Source organism: Cynara cardunculus, unplaced genomic scaffold, assembly GCF_001531365.2.
Source record: "Cynara cardunculus var. scolymus isolate 2C unplaced genomic scaffold, CcrdV1 Un_Scaffold_122, whole genome shotgun sequence".
Taxonomy (NCBI): domain Eukaryota; kingdom Viridiplantae; phylum Streptophyta; class Magnoliopsida; order Asterales; family Asteraceae; genus Cynara; species Cynara cardunculus.
In genome coordinates, this window is record NW_020200564.1 from 207,315 (window position 1) to 221,722 (window position 14,408).

Sequence of the window (14,408 nt, forward strand, 5' to 3'; positions counted from 1 at the left end):
CTTAAGATTTAAGTGGTATGAATAAGTAGTACTAAATGATTGATGACGAAAATACATTATGAGTAAAAAAAACACATATTCAAGATTATGAGAATATTTTGATATACCAAAGTATAAGTCCGACTCACTCGTACAATTTGGATTGGATTGGGTTGCACCTTGATTTAGGTTGGATCTAATTGAAAATTTTCAAACCACAAACATTAAAATTAAATTATTTAAATGTATTCAACTTTATCAATTCAAACCTAAAAACATCCAATTTTTACCGGTCTACAACGAAAGGGTAATTTAGGAATTCAAACAAAATAAGTTTGAGTAGAAGTTTAAAACTCTCCTTATCTTGTATAGTATTTAACTACCCTCGTTGGGTCTCACACAAGTCATCATCAACTAAGATTTTCTCTCTAGAAGGGTCGTCACCATCGCTGAAGGTAGGGTTTTATCTCTTCCTGTTTCCCTTTATCTATGTTTTTAATCAAAGGGGGTTTTCGACTATATGATGCGAGTTCAATTGTTCGTCTGCAATCTGTTCTTTTCTCATGGTCTTAAATTTGCGTATTTTGATTTAGAATGATGCTTGATGTATCAATGGTGATTAGTGTTTCGAAGCAAAAAACAGAGAATCGCATTGTCATTAGGTTGTTAGGTTTAAGATTGCTCACATCTTCCACCGAAACAGAAAATACGTTTTGAATTTGATGTCGAACCTACTGGCTACTGCCTTTTGATTGTGTAATTTATATAGATTATGTTACAAATTTAGCATTACTCCCAACTTTCGGTTCCGAAACGAAAATCAATATTTTCCTGCTCCTTGACATGCAAAATTAAATCAAATGTGTTACTCTTTCCCTAAAAAACAGAATCGAGCTAAGCCTGACGTAATTGAATGTTTTCGTCGAGTAAATTGTTAGATCCGACTACCGATATATGTATATAATTTATCTGAGTGCTTTATTGATCTACTTATACAGAGTTACTTCAATTTCACTGTTTGATTGTAGTTTGAAATTGAATGCTCAAATCGTTAAAACCCGTATGTGCCCCCATCCATTGTGTCTATCCTCATTCTGATTTACACACATTAGAAAGCTATCAAAGTGGACAACAGAATGCTGCTTCTTATAAAAATAGCCTTTAATGCTTTGTGAAAGAGGCTCAAATTAGGTGCTCCAAAAGCATAGATGCTATTTTTAGTTCTCTTGGAACATGATTTAGAAAGAAATTGACAATTTGCTTGTCGTAGTCTTTTTATTAGGTGATAGTCATGTAGTTATTATGGTACAAAACTTTCAATCAATTTATTTTTTGTAGAAAGAGTGGCGGTTGAGGAGGTGAGGAGGGGTAGGCCAAGGAGGACGTGGGATGGGAATTGAGATTGGACATGGGTTTAGACATTTTCGAGGATATGACCTCTGATAGGAGTGCTGGAAGACAGATTACTACATATAGGGAACTGTAGCTAGCATAGTTGGGCCAAAGGAGTTAGACATGTTGAGGGGGAGCGAGGCCTGGCAGTCTAGGATCGAGATGCTTTTTAGCCGTACATTTTTGGATGTCTTCAATGTACTCACTCGTAGTTATTCTTTTAATTTCTCTCGTGTGACGTTCACCATATGTTAATATTCATGCATTCTACTTGTTTGCTCACACTCTTGCACAAGCCATGGGTTTTCATGAAAACAACTGCCTCTTTTGGGGTAGAGTTCAGGTATGAATACATCTAACCCTCCCCAGATCCTACTCTCAAGCGGGATTGACAGGGTCAGTTTCGTTTGGTTTGGTTTGATCTGATAAATGTAAAAATCATAAAGAACAAGCATAGTGATGCCTTAAACAGTTCAAAGTGATGGGTCATGGGTGATAATTTGTTGTTTTCTGATTCTTTTCATGATTACAAACATGTCTGCTTGATTCTTGATATCCTTCTAGTTCTTATAGGGGTTGCTTTATTAAAGAAAAAGATTAATGTCTATTTTGAGATCCTTCAATGATTTAGTAATTCAGTAAACAGATTTCAGGTCATAATATGGAAAACAAGACATCAAGCTGGTCTGATCAATGGGGAACCGGTGTCTTTGACAATGAAGAAAAAGATTTGGAAAAGCCGAATAATAAGAGCAACAACAAGAAAATGGAACAGATGAAGGCAGCTGCATCCACTGGATTGGTGAAGGCCAAGTCTGCTGCTGTTGTTGGTGCTCACAAAGTGAAGAAAGGTACCTCTACTGGTGTTAAATGGATTAAGAACAAACTTTCTAAGTGAACCTATTCTTGATCCTATATTGCCTTTATCTTGAAATTACATCATTTTCCAGTTACAATGGTTCTGTTGAGTGTACATTGCAAAACACACATGAATGATTAGTTAGTCCAATTTTCTCATAAGTCATAACCATATTTGTGTGCATCAAGTAAATGCTTTTAGGGGTTTTCTGTGGCTTAAAACCAAGTACAACGTCTAAAAAATGAACCCGATATACTTCACTTGAAAGTAGGATCTAAGCCCAAATGGCAGAACAGTTGTTTTTGTGAAGAAAAGTAAGAAAAAGCATGTATCCCTCCAACTATCATATGACTTTCGTACCCTTTTAGCCAGCTTTCTAACCGAATACAAAAGCGTAACTTCATATCATGAGAATATGCATACATACACATATATGTATATATATATGATTAACTAGAGTTTGCATGCTTATGCCAACAAAGCAATATAACAACACATCTTGTAAGTATGTAGAATCTTGAGTAATGTTCTTTCATTGATGCCTTCCATCTCTTTCTGAACCTGCAACCACTCCCCTTCTTTTTATTTTCCCTCATTATCCTCTTTTTTCACCTTCCAAATAATTTGCGTGATTGCCGTAAACGCACTCAAGGGCACCGCTACACGTGCACAAACATATATTGTACAAGGCTTGAAGTGATAACTTATGTTGGAAGAGAGATGGGATGCTTGAGGAGGAGTTGAGAGTTATATATGGCTTGAAAGAGTTAGTGGGCACTTGGCTCGTTTCAAGAGTTCTATTCCTGAAGAATCTTCAATCAACCGGTCGGTATCTAATAATGACTCATTTCATTGCATTAAACCAGATGCCATTAGGACCCGCTTGGTTTGCGGGACCTGACAACATTTGTTGCAATTTGTGTAGATCAAACAAGAACAAAAAAAAGCGTAGAAGCAACATTGTAGACAAATTATGGTTGTGTGCATACAACACATTTACCTGAGCTGACCAAATAAGCACTCGGCTGAATCATTAAGCCGTAATCGAATAATATTGTATGGCTTATCGAATAAGTCAAAGCCATTAAACCGCAACCGTCGTGAGTGGTTTCTATATCCGATCCTTTGCTTCCCCAACCACACATCTCGTTACACGTGGAGGAGATGATGGTATTGCTTTGATGTTGATGGTGTAAACAAAAACTGTTGGGCTTTTGTATCGTCTTTTCAAATTTCAATCAGGGCATTGGTGGCCCAAATGAATTTGATGGTGGTTGAAGAACACAAGAGCCCACCAAAGCCCCTGTGCCCATTGCCCCATTCCAATTATACATATTGTGGGCCCCTAACCCTTTTTAGGCTTTATAACGACAAATACTTATTTATCGTTAAGGAATTAATTTTGGTGAAAATGAGAGTTAAAATGAGAAACATAAGAAAAGATCTTCATTCTTGAATGCATATTAGGATGAGATGCATCGGATCAATCTCCGTATCAAGTACGATTCATTGGTAAATTTGAGATTAAAGGTGATCAAGGGTTCAGATCTACTTTTACGTTTTTCATCTTAACTCTCTTTCTCAAATGGTCGTTCGTCTTATTGTTAAATACACACACACACACACACACACACACACACACATATATATATATATATTTGTTAATTTTTTATCATATACATCAAAATCGCGATTTATTTTTTATATTTTTAATGTATGATTTAATCTGACCATGATATAGATAGGTGTATAATACACCCTTTCTGAACATTTTATTGTCTAAGAGGTTTTTGGGTATGTTGTAAAATTAATTACTGTAGATTTTTCTAAAAAAAATAACTATTATAATACGATGATGTAAATAATCAAGTGGTGTTTGTTTCTCGGATAACGATGGGATTTGTAGGAGGTTGAATAGTCAATTTCGTTTTGTTCCTGTGTTCGGTTTATTCGAGTCAATTCATGTTTTGGTTTTATTCATTGATTTTTAGTATAGCATTTAAAATGCATTCCATCCTATCGTTTTGAAAAATAATAATTTTTACTTATATTTGTCTTAATCTAATCGCATTTCTCATTCTTATCCTCAATGTCATGACTCTCTTCTTCTACGATCTCTTTTTGACACTCAATCTGCAACAACATTGACTCTACTACGTGATTTTCTTGATTTGCGACCCTAATTATCCCATAAGAACGAAGGTGCCATGACCAAATCTTCACCAAAAGGTACATTTGACTATCCTAAATGATTTTGTCGTACCCAGTTTAACCCCAAAGAACAATACTTGATCTATAACCCTTTCCATCTCTTCACCAAATGTACCATCACATATCGAACAACACTTTATTGATTTGCAAAGACCTCCTCTCGATATTTTTATAGCTCTTCTTCTTCGATCCACAAACCCTTCCTCTCGATCTTGTGCGTGTTATAAGAAATTATAACATAAAAAGAAATTATAAGAAATTAAAAGTTAATAAGGGCAAATTATAAGAAATTAAAAGCCTTCAAATTAAATCATAAAAAGTTAATATGAAAACCCAGATAATCCTTAAACATTAAAATAAATAAATAAAAATTAAACAAAGATCTAAATTAAAAATTAAAAAAATGTCAAAATATTGTAAAAAGAATGTTTTGGTCATTATCATTATTTCATTAGCCTTTTGATGTTGATAAATCAAAGACACTAAGGGGTTGTTCGGTTCGTTTTTCATTAAGTCTTGTGTAGATAAAGTTATTTGTAGTGATAAAGTTGTATGTATGATAACTGATAAGTTGTTCGGTTGTTATGCTGAATAAACAGTCTAAATGGTGAAAAATAGTATTTCACCCTTTGTTTTAAATTGAAGAAAAAAAATCCTATGATGATCAAAGCAGCGATAAATCAAAATAAACCCATAATCAACAACAATCTAGTAAAAATTTGTTCCAGAAAGCGTATAATACAAACCTAAATCATAAGAACCCTAAAACAAAAACTCACATCAAGCAAGAAAGATGAAGAACCCTAAATCAGAAACATTGGTCCCATTGCCAATGTAATCAACAAAAAATTGAGGCTCGATTTTAGGAAACAACCAATAACCTAGCAAAAAATCAAGGGGGAAATTTCAGGAACAAAAAGGGCTCGATTACAGGAAAAGATCACTAAGGGAGCAACAAGAGAGAAGATTGAGTTTGGAGAAATTGAGCAACCATAGATGAAGGGAGCAGCGATCTCTGGAGGAAAAAGAAATATGGGTACCTTGGCTAGGGTTCATGAGGGAGACAAGAAACAAGAGTCGATAGATCGGGAGGAAGGGAGAGACTCGAGCAAAATCAGATAGTGGTGAGCAGCGATGAGAGTTAATGGCGGTGTGTGGTAGTGAGCAACTGACTGAGAGGGGGGGAGGGAGGGAGAGAGAGAGATAGAGAGAGAGAGAGACTTGGAAGAAATCCAAATGAGAGCAACAACAGAAATTGAGATGGGGATAAAAGAGGGAAAGGGTAAAAGGGGAATAAATGTTTGATTATAAAGGACACCACCTTTGTAGCTGACCGATTTAGCTCATGTCTGGCCAAATAAACCCATACCGAACAACTGGATATGGTTGTGCGAATAAGCCACATCATTTATATAGCCCATTAAGCTCCTACCGAACAACTCTTAATTCTTATTAAAGGATTCTAAAAATTCATACAAAGGATTCGATTCTAATTTTTATCAACTAAATGCATAGTTATATTTTAGTAAATTTTATTCCACATTTTTAATTCATTCATAAAACACAAATAAACACTAAACAAGGCTAAACCGCACTAACCCAATCAAAAATAACAAAAACAACAGCAGTAACCAAGATCACCTAAGACCAAATTAGATGGAAAGAACTCACGACGCAAAAGGGGATGTCAAAAACGACACAATGAGCCAAACTCCAAAAGCCCTGCAATAAACAACCTTTCCGAGTTCTTGAAATTTAATCGTAAGCTCTAGTTTATATACTTGTAAATAAAAGATCTGTAGAAGAATGTTTTTTTCCGTAAAACCAAATGTTATTTCAGATGATAATGTCGTAAAAACTAAATGTGACTTATTTTAATATTCTCAAAATATTACGATTATTAAATTTTAGAAAATTGATTTATTGCTGGTAAATGTGTTACAATCATCTACCAATTTGGTACTTTATTTTAATAATAATATCTAATTTTATTAAAGAATCTTAACTTCACTCTAAAACCATTATTTTATTGTTAAATAACACAAACCTAAATTTGGAGGCCTACATGTACATAAAGTTGTTTTTATACGTAGAATTTTAGTTCTCGAACAAATTTGAATATATGAATTTTTTCCTAGATACATACGAATTAGCAATCAGCGGTTAATCTATGATTTTTGTTGAGTGGGTGCATCTTTAAGGTGGATCAAGGATCTGCAAAGTCATCTGATGTGTTTTTAGCTGAACATCATCATTTCCAGAGATATTTTCAAAGTTTTTTGGTTGGTTTCGAGAGGGTTTTTTTTCCTGGTGTTTTGGGTGATGTCATTGTATTTTCTAATATTATGGAACACCTCTCAAGTTTTAACGGTTACAAATTTCATACCCCAAAAAGAGTTTTGTGCACGAGACCCACTGCTTAGGACTTTATAGATTCGACGTTGTTAGCGATCAAGTTTCTTGACATGAAAAGCATGGTTGATTCACTGAAATCATGTCAAGATTAAATTTTTAGAATCATTAAAATTGACCAATCGTTATTTTTATGAATAAATCAAAATACTGAAACAAACCAATCATTTTCTTGTCAACAAATCAAAACATTGAAACAGACTAATCGTTTTTTCATGAGCAAATCATAACACTGAGGATAAAAGAATCAATTTTAGAGATCTTTAACATTTTGATCAGAATCAGTGCTCTAATAGGCTCGTCGCAACAGGCATATTGTGACGTCGTGATTTGTTTAAGACTTGTGTCTCACGCCATGTTGAGCATATTTAACTTTCATTACCTTTTTAATGTTTTATTTGTTAACTTTTAATATATAATCTAATTTAAATTGAGTAAGAATTAAAATATATATATATATATATATATATATATATATATATAGGGTTGGGTTCACGTGAGACCAAAGATTTTTCATGAGACTCGTGAGACCAATTTATGTGCATTGATCAACTTTATAAGCTAATGATCTAATGGTCTAAAGTTGTACGATGACAATTTTGTGATTATTGAGAAGTCTCGTGGCAATTTTGTGACTATGAATCTTGAGATTGTAGATCTAGTTCAAGGGTTGAAAATTGGTCTTACGGGTCTCACAAAAAATCTTTGGTCTCGCATGATCCCAAGTATATATATATATATATATATATATATATATGATATAGAGATTCTTCCACATAAGTCACGCATTGAAAAATGTCGTGGCCTCGATGTGGCTTATAAGGCTTGAGGCTGTATACTAACAGCTTATTACCCCTTACTAGGGAGTGACTCTTACGAGAATAAGAGATTGAGGTGTTTTTACTATAAGTAAATAACGACACTTGCCTCTGACCGTGCACCGGCTAGGAAAAGAGATTAAAGTTTATCTTACTCGGGTAAGAGGCGATCTTTCTTTATTCACCCTCATCCAAATCATAACGTTGTCTACACTTCAATTCTCATAACAGTTTCTTTTAGTTGAGTTCGATATTGAACATATATAAAAAGCAATCAGCCTAAAAATGACAAGCATCTTTTGCAATTTTAAGCTTGAAAATGAAGGTATTTGGAACAAAATGGATGTTCAAGACATTGTATTTGGAGAAATGTTCAAAACACTTATTTCAAACATAAGGATATAACGGTCTTTTTCATTCAATCAACACTTGATACAATTCTTTCAGTAAACAATACTTTTTAGTCATACATCTTATCTCTAGGGGTGCTAAAAAACTCGACCAACCTGATCAACCCAACTTGAAATAACTCAACATGAAGCAACCCGATGTCTAATCGAGTTGTAAAATTATCAAAACGTAGGTATTGAGTTGATATTGTGTTACTACTATTTGAACCCAACTCAACCTGATGAACCCGATATCCTTTTATTTCTTGGATTTAATATGATTGTTGAATTTATATTAATATATACATTAGATAATTACACTATCATGTATGCTCTTCATATACACATATCTATATAACTCATTCGTATATATGCTCAGTGACTGTAAACATATATATGTAAATTGAGAAAGTTAACTGAATATGATATACATAAGATGTATAAGTTGTATCAAATGGTTGATGATGAAAAATAAATTATGTGTAAAGAAATAACATATTCAAGGTTAGAAGAATATTTTAATGTACCAAAGCATCAACTCGGCCAACCCGTATGGGTTGGGTTGCACTTTGATTTGAGTTAAGATTTTTCAAACCACAAACATTGAGTTGGATTATTCAAATGTCTTCAATCCGTGAACACCCCTACTTATCTCGATCAAACTTCTTATCATAATAAATACTTACCAATAAATTTTACCAAAACTACCCTTGGTCTCATCGGCACGTCACATCTTATGTCATCTAGAATCTTGATCAATATAATAATTTTTTTTAACGAAAATTAAATTAAATAATTAAAAAAAATGATGAAAAATAAAAGGTTTATTAAATTGGTTGAATAGAGTAGACGACAAAAAGATGTTTCAAGTGCCTTCTACTTCCAGTGTCATCTTAAATAAATACTCACGACATGTAACCATCAATTGTCACGTTTCCCAACTCATTTTCTATAATTATTTACTTTTTAAATAAAAATCTTATTAAAATTATAATTTTAAAGAAAAATTAATTAAAATAGCTATTTTTTATTACTCTCTTTTTTAAGAATAATAAAAATAGTCATAGTTCCGTAATTGATAGGTTTATAATTTGCGGAGGTGTCAAAGTGTAAGAAAAAAAAAGTTTCTACAAATTGTAGGGATCAAATATGTAAATTAGTTATAGTTATGCAAAAATATGTATATATGAGTTCTTATAAATTTACATATTTGGTCCTTGTAATTACGAAACTGGTTTAGAAACATCTTTTTTTTCTTACACTTTAATCCCTTCACAAATTGTAGATTTGTCAATTACGAACCTATAGCCATTTTCATTATTTCGAGAGAGAAATGACCAAAATGTGAAACTATTGATGAAAATAACTATTTTAATTAATTGCTCGATTTTAAATGATATATTTAAGAACATTTTCAATTGTTTCTTCGTAATTTCTTGAAAGTATATCATTTAAAATCGAGAAATTAATTAAAATAGTCATTCTGGTCATTTCTCTCTCGAAATAATGAAAATAGCTATAGGTTCGTAATTGGTCACCATTTGATCATAAGAAAAAAAATAAAGGGAAATTTTTTTCAAACAGTGACACCATTTGACTATAAAAAACAAATCTATATAATTTTTTTTTCAAACAGTGACACTATTTGACTAAGAAAATGACACTAACATGATTCAAACTTGGGTTTGGGGTGGAATAAAAGTCTTGCAAACCAACTCTACCAAATAAAACTTGTTCTTATTGTAGTTTCAAAATACATACGGTGACACACAACAAATTAATACGGTTGCACCATTCATGAACCTAAATTTTTTCCCCTTCGACGGAGAAATAATACGGTAGCACGTGTCACCTATACTGCATAATTGGGTCCATCCCTGAAGCGTTTACCTTGATATTAGGTAATTAGGAGTTAATAATGTATGAAAAAATAAGTGTTCTTTAAAAATCCTAAAAAATAGATATAAGTTTGACCGTCTCATATGGTTGGTAATCTTCTTTTTCAAAAGGTAGGAATTTTATTAATTAATAACAAGAAATCTGTCTGTATCACGTTATAAAGCATATTTGTCAGTCTTAAAAACAGGTTTTGTTGTAACTTCTATAACAAATACAGAAATACAAAACCAGAAGAATTCATATTCTTATTGCACTCATATATTTATTTTTTCCTTGCTCTGCATTACTTTTCCTGTTCTTTATGATCTTATTTTTTATTTTTCTTTGACATGAGATACACACTTAAATGTTCCAACATTCTTGGAAAAGATATCAGTAGTCACCCTTCAGTTCATCGGGTTTTTGCTGAACATCCGATCTTTGCCAAAAAGCATGCTTACCTTAAAGACTGTAGGCATTTAGATCTTTGTTTTTTATCTTCCAAAACAATCGATCACTGCTATGAATCATCGTTTCACCCTTTTTGTTTACGTGTCATGATCTTAATTGTGTTACTTGGTTAGAAACATCTCCCCTTCTCTAAAGACGGTAAGTATTGTATATTCTATTACAAAAGGATATGCTAAATGCATTCCAATCTACTAATTTCCACTTCACACACATCAATATCAAAACTTACTATTTACATTTTCATTGCATGATTTGACTTGATTCTGACATAAAAATGGTGCATATAGCAACACCCATACAACAACAGAATTCATGATAATGAAATAATCAAAAGAGTTGGTGGAAGATGAATGGTGGAGAATATATCAGGTTTTCACGCAAGTAGTTTTAAGACAAAATTACCTTTTTAGAAATTTGTCGGCGTCGTCTCTTGTCTTCATTTGATATTCATTTTTTTTACCGTGACACGCTTTCCAAAATATTCTTGATGAACTGTTTTAATGTCATGTTTCCTAAGACAATTTTTTTTCATTGCGGTTGACTTTAATCGTCAAGTATGAAAATGACATCCATTTGACATTTCCATTTGTAACACATTTTACGAGCATTTTCTGACTTATGCATGTGTAACAAGACAATGCTCGATTCCTCTATTTGTTTGTCGTTTTAGTGAGTAAAGTTTGTTAAACTACAATCACCTTTAGTTAAACGAAACTCGTTAGTATTAAATGCGTGTCGAGTGTTTGTCAAACCATCAAATAAAGAGATGTCAAGTGTACTATATAAAATCATGATTTTTCGACATCTGCACCATAAACATATTCATATTCGTCGTTATTCAAAGATGCATGTAACACCCTCAAATTTAGAAGCTTCGTTTGTGAGTCATTTGATGACTCTAGTATGTAAAAACCTTATGTTTATATGCTAGTTTTGACCTTGTTTTGGTGTTTGGAGTTAAGGACCAATATTTGGAAATCTTATGCATGGTAGAACCCCACATGGCTAGCCACTCAACCAAGGTCGCGGCTAGAGTCGCATGTCTCACTGGAGTCTGGGGGTTTTTGGGATGGACGAGTAGACATGCGACTATCGTCGTGGGCTAAGTCGCAACAATCATACTGGTCGGGATTTAGTTATGGTTTTAATTGATGTGTATGGGATGATATTCCTATTTTGTAACTTGAAATACGTATTGAGTCTATATTGGCAATATAGTGTGGACCCTTGGAGTTGGGCATTCGGTTATTGACCAATATAATGTAACTTCTAAGTGAACGAGCTTAACGTGGATCTTGGAGATCTCAAAGTATAAACCTAGTGTGGTTGAACTTGATGGATCTACAAGCAAAAGACTTGGAGTAGTTGAGCTTATTAACTCACTAAACTATAGACCTGGAGTGGTTGATCTTAATAATTGTTAATCCGTAAGTGATGCTTATATAACATTGAAATGTGGTTTTTCTCTTATATTTCGTCACTGTCAATGGTAAATTGGGTCTCCCCGCGTGAGATGTTTATTACCTTCCAAGGGTGAATTGGATTTTAATAGACAAACCGCCTTGATTAAAGCTATGTTTTCAATTTTAATGTTTTATAGCTTTATTTTATAATTATCTGATCTCACTAGGCGTTAAGCCTAACAATTTTTTTTTAAAATGCATGTATATCAGGATCTTTTTAACCCAACCGTTTAACCCGAAAACCGAAGAACCCAAAACCGTTTAACCTCAATCACATTTGGTTCGGTTGGATTATTCGATTTCGGTTATTTTTAACACCGTAGTTTAATTTTGAAATGTAAATATTTTAAAATATTTATCCATGTGAAATGAAGTGTTGACATTACTAGAAAAGTTTGAATTTGAGATCTTAAAAATATTAGGACAAAAGTACTTATGGGGGTCAAAAGCATTTTTGGCTTTTATTGAAATGCAAATACTTTTTAAAAATATATTTTTTTTATAAAAAAGGATAAAATGATAAAATTGTCAATATTTTCGAAGCACCTCTTGACTTCAATCTTCAAGTTGAATCTCTAAGGGAAAACTTTTCTCTAATTTGATGAACATCAATTTCTATATGCTTAGCGTGTTCATGAAAAACAGGATTATAAGCAATTTCTATTGTAGATTTGTTGTCACGAAATAGATTTACAAGAAGTAAATCTTTAATTCTCTAATATGTTAAGATTTTAAGAACCCAAATTATTTCATAGGTAGTAGAAGTCATTCCTCTATATTCTGACTCAGCAGAAGAACGAGAAACAATATTATGTTTCTTACTTTTTCAAGAAATCATGGAGTTTCCTAAAAATAAACAATAACTAGTAACAGACCTTCTGGAAGAAAGACACTTACACCAATCAGCATCAACAAAAGCAGATAAATGAAAAGATTCCGACCTTGTAAAACTAACACCTTTTCCTGGTTAAGATTTCAAGTACCTGAGAACTCTTAATATCAAATTAAGATGAGATTGACGAGAAGAGTGCATATAGACTTAAACAATGAATAGCAAAAGCAATTAAGATTAAGATTCATATCCACAGGTGTGCTAATAGGTTTGCATCCAAAATATCCAAAATCATTTAACAATTTTAAGCAATACTTTCTTTGAGACATGTATATACCATTATCAAAATCAAGAACTTCAATTCCCAAGAGAAACTTTAGTTTGCCCAGATCTTTAATCAATAAATTACTTTTCAAATAGTTTTTAACTTTATTTATCTCTAACAAATTATCCCTAGTTAAAACAATATCATCAACATATACTAAAAGCATAACAAATCCAGACTCACCATATTTGGAGAAAAGAGAGTAGTCACTTACACTTTGAATAAAACCATTACTAATAAGACAAGATGATAATTTTGCATACCATTGATGGGATGTTTGCTTTAAACCATAAAGAGATTTTACGACCTTACATACTCTTTTATCATCAGGACTAAAATATTGTTCAGGTAAAGTCATATAAACTTCTTCAGATAGGTCACCATATAAGAAAACATTATTAACATCCAATTGAAACAAGGACCAATTATATTGAACAGCAAGAGCAACAATATATCTAACAGTTACCATTTTCACAACAAGAGAAAAAGTTTTTTCATAAACAAGACCCTCTTTCTGACAATACTCTTTAGCAACTAAGCGAGCTTTATATCTTTCTGTCTCACCGGAGGATTTATATTTAATTTTATAAATTCACTTACACCCTATAGGTTTTCTTCCTGCAGGTAAATCAGTAATAATCCAAGTTCCATTTCTATAAATAGCTTCAATTTCATCATTCATGGCAATTATCCAATTTTTATCATTACAAACTTCTGAAAAGGTCTTTGTATCAATAGATTTGTTTAAATTTGACACAAAACAAAAAATTCAGAATTCCTAAACCACATTTAACTTTGCCTTCTATAACAGAGTCATCAAATTTTTGAGAAAATTGTAAGCTCTACTCATTCTTCTAATAGTTCTTTGATTATTGGAACTAGAGAAAATACTCTCAGGGTGGAGATCAGAACTTTCAACATCATTGAAACCTTGGTGAGCATTCAAATATTGCAAACTAGACTCAATATTATCCCTGACAGCCACCTTTGACTTACTCAGTGGTTGCAAGCTGGCAGCTCCTTCAGAATCTTTTTTCTTTCTCATATCTCATCTTTCAAAACATATATGTTCATACACAATTGAATATGCACGTAATGTGAATTGGTTGTGAAACATTTCTCTAGAAATGCTAATATAGTTTGTGAACACATTGTAAACACTTTTATAGAAATACTTTATAGTTTGTAAACACATTCTGAATCTATGAGATTTAGAATGACTTGTGAACTCATTGTAAACACCAACTAAACCAATAGAACACTGTAAACACTCCAGTAAGAAATTTCTTAATGTTGTTTACACTGTGTTCACAATGTGTGCATATTCAATTGGCTGTGTCGACGTGTACATTATGGAGAGATATGTTTTTTTGGAATCT

At 32.6% G+C, this 14,408-nt stretch overlaps 1 long non-coding RNA gene across 1 annotated transcript; it reads left to right on the plus strand.

Moving 5' to 3' along the window:
• Window positions 1-367: 367 nt before the first annotated feature.
• Window positions 368-2,388, plus strand: LOC112501440. Its single transcript, XR_003067511.1, has 2 exons — window positions 368-434; window positions 2,018-2,388. It is a non-coding gene; the product is annotated as an uncharacterized LOC112501440 (long non-coding RNA).
• Window positions 2,389-14,408: the final 12,020 nt, after the last annotated feature.